Here is a 3,700-nt window from a genome sequence, read left to right on the forward strand (position 1 = left end):
GCCACATGATCTCTCTGACTCTCCTACTTACATCTTTTTTTTAAAAGATTAATTTATTTATTTGACAGAGAGAAATTACAAGTAGGCAGAGAGGCAGGCAGAGAGAGAGGAGGAAGCAGGCTCCCTGCCAAGCAGAGAGCCTGAACCGGGACTCGATCCCAGGACCCTGAGATCATGACCTGGGCTGAAGGCAGAGGCTTTAACCCACTGAGCCACCCAGGCGCCCCTCCTACTTACATCTTATACTCCAGATCTGAACATTTTACAAATTCCCTAATTAACCAGACTTTTTCATGTTGTCTCACCTTTATATGTGCTGCTTCCTCTGCCTAGCATGTTCTTCCCTTACTCTGTATGGGTTTTTCCTTTAAAACTCAGTATGAATGTGAAACCTTCAGCAACCTCCAAGGGCATACGTGGTTGTCAGTTGCTCTAATCATAACTACTTATATTTGCTTCATTTTCCACATATTTCATTACATATGGTCTGGCTACTCATTAGGCTGTGAACCTATGTTCATTCCCCTTGGTGGTGCAATGGTTCCTAGAATTATCTGAAGCATGAACAAATGGAGGCTAATATCATCCACGTAGTCTTTCCTAACTATTTCTCTCAGTAATGACATTATCTTCTTTGAATTCCTGCTGAATTTATAGCTTTAGGGACTTCTGAAAAATAAGCCTTGTAAGTGAATTCTAAAAGATTAACTAACCTGTAACATTTAGAAAATTTTAATGGATATGTCCTTTACAAATGCTTAAATGCATTTATTCAATAAGGCTTGTTAAGTGACTTCTGTGCTAAAACCTTGTACTTTATGAGGTAATATGAGAGATACAGACAGAATATACTCATAGTATTTAATCAATATTTATAAAATGAAGGGTGCCTGGGTAGCTCAGTCTGTTAAGTGTTAATTCCTGATTTTGGCTCAGGTCATGATCTCAGGGTGGTTAAGATTGAGCCCTATTTGGGACTCTGTACTCTGCCCTGGGTCTGCTTGAGATTTTCTCCCTCTGCTCCTCCTCTCACCCTTCAAGCTTTCTCTCTCTCAAATAAATAATACATAAAATCTTAAAAAAATATATAAAATAAATGCATAGTAAAATAATAGTGAGACACCAAGAGGCATGGAATAGACATTGTCTTGGGAATTCAGAGTGAAGAGAAGAGCACTATCACTCTTTTTGTCTTAAAGTTTTAAAATTATTATTATTATGGTTAAAAAAAAATGCAACATGAAATCCACTCTCTTAACACATTTTTAAGTGTAAAGTTAAGAACTGTTTACTGTAGGCACAATATTGTACAGTAGATCTCTAGAACATTTTCATTTTGCATGACTAAAACTTGGTATCCCTTAAAAAACATCTGCCCATTTCCCTTCCCCCTCTCCCCTGGCAACCCTGTTCTACTTTCTGCTTCGATAAGTTTGGCTATGTCAGAAACTTCATACAAATGGAATCATGCAGTATCTGTCTTTTTGTGACTGGCTTATTTTACTTTAGTGTAATGTCATCAAGGTGAATCCATGCTGTGGCACATGACAGGATTTCTTTCTTTTGTATTTCTGAATATTTCAGTGTATGTGTATATCCCATTTTCTTTATCCTTTCGTCTATGGGTTGCTTCCATTTCTTGCCTGTTGTGAATAGTGCTGCAGTGAACATGGGAGGACAAGTATCTCTTTGAAATCCTGATTTCAATTCTTTTGGATAAAAACTTGTAGGTGGGATTGCTAGATTGTATAGTAGTTCTATTTTTAATTTTTTTTGAGTAACTTCATTACTGTTTTGCTGTCACACTGCACCATTTCCCATTCCTACCAAGTTATATATACAGGGTTATATATAGATTCTCCACATCCTTTCCAAAATAGGATTGATGGATTGATTGATTTCTATTTATTTATTTTTCATTTGTTTGATAATGGCCATACTAACAAGTGTGAGGTGATATTTCATTGTTGTTTTGGTTAGCATTTCCCTGAGGATTAGCGATCTTGGGCATCTTTTCATATGCTTATTTGTCATTTGTATGTTTTCTTTGGGGAAGTATCTATTCAAGCCCTTTGCCCATTTTCTAATTGGGTGATTTTATTTTTTGCTGATGAGGTATAGGAATTACTTATGTATTTTGGATATTAAACCCTTATAAATATATAGTTTACAGCTTTTTTTTAAGGATTTTATTTATGTACATATTTATTTGAGAAAGAGAGACCATGAGAGGGGTGAGATTCAGAGGGAGAAGCAGACTCCCTGCTGAGCAGGAAGCCTGATGTGGGACTGGATCCCTGGACTCTGAGATCATGATCTGGGCTGAAAGCAGTTGTGTAACCAGCTAAGCCGCCTAGGTGCCCCTATTTTCTTATGTAATGTAGGTTGCCCTTTCATTCTGTTGATTGTTTTTGGCTGTAGGGAGCATTTGAGTTTGATGGAGTCCAGTTTGCCTATTTTTCTTTTATGGCCTGTGCTTTCATTATCATATTCAAGTATCATTGCCAAGAAGAATGCCATGAATGTTTTCTTCTAGGGGTTTTACAGTTTCAGTTGCTTTGGTAGTATGGACAATTTAACAAGAGTAAGTCTTCCAATCCATAATATGGGCTATCTTTCCATTTATTTGTGCTTCTTTACTTCTTGTAGCAATGTTTTATAGTTTTCAGTAAGCAAGTCTTTCAGATCTTTGCTTAATTTTATTTAAAAATAAATATTGGGCACCTGGGTGGCTCAGTGGGTTAAGCCTCTGCCTTCGGCTCAGGTCGTGATCCCAGGGTCCTAGGATCGAGCCCCATATCGGGCTCCCTGCTTGGCAGGGAGTCTTCTTCCCCCTTTTCTCTCTGCCTGCCTCTCTGCCTACTTGTGATCTCTCTCTCTCTCTCTCTCTCTCTCTCTCCCTCTGTCAAATAAATAAATAAAATCTTAAAAAAAAAAGTTTATTTTTTGATGTTTTTGTAAATGGGACTATTAATTTGCTATTCAGTTTTTTCTTAACATGTAGAAACACAGAAATACAACAGATTTTTGTATGTTGATTTTGTATTTTGCAACTTTAATGAATTCATTTATTAGTTTTAACTGTGTGTGTGTGTGTAGCATCTACATATAAGATCATATGATCTGAAACCAGAGATAATTTTACTTCTTTTTTTCCATTTTGCATGCCTTTCATTTCTTTTTCTTGCCTAATTGCTCAAAGTAGGTCATCCTTGCCTTGTTTCCTATCTTAGAGGAAAAGTTTTTTTTTTTAATTTTATTTTATTTATTATGGAATGCTTCACAAATTTGCGTGTCATCCTTGCGCAGGGGCCATGCTAATCTCTGTATGGTTCCAATTTTAGTATATGTGCTGCTGAAGCGAGCACTAGAGGAAAAGTTTTTTTTTTTTTTAAAGATTTTATTTATTTATTTGACAGAGAGAGATCACAAGTAGATAGAGAGGCAGGCACAGAGAGAGAGAGGGAAGCAGGCTCCCCGCTGAGCAGAGAGCCCTATGCGTGACTCGATCCCAGGACCCCGAGATCATGACCTGAGCCGAAGACAGCGGCTTAATCCACTGAGCCACCCAGGCACCCGAGGAAAAGTTTTTTAATCATTGTGTTAGCTGTGGGTTTTACATTCATGTCCTTTATTATGTGGAAGTAACTTTTTGTTACTAGCTTGTCAGTCTTTTTAATCATGAATGAGTGTTAAATTC

At 37.2% G+C, this 3,700-nt stretch overlaps 1 non-coding gene across 1 annotated transcript; it reads right to left on the reverse strand.

Moving 5' to 3' along the window:
* Nucleotides 1–3,264: 3,264 nt before the first annotated feature.
* Nucleotides 3,265–3,368, reverse strand: LOC123953649. The gene has a single exon (XR_006820912.1). It is a non-coding gene; the product is annotated as a U6 spliceosomal RNA (small nuclear RNA).
* Nucleotides 3,369–3,700: the final 332 nt, after the last annotated feature.

This window comes from Meles meles, chromosome 11 (genome assembly GCF_922984935.1).
Source record: "Meles meles chromosome 11, mMelMel3.1 paternal haplotype, whole genome shotgun sequence".
Lineage (NCBI taxonomy): Eukaryota > Metazoa > Chordata > Mammalia > Carnivora > Mustelidae > Meles > Meles meles.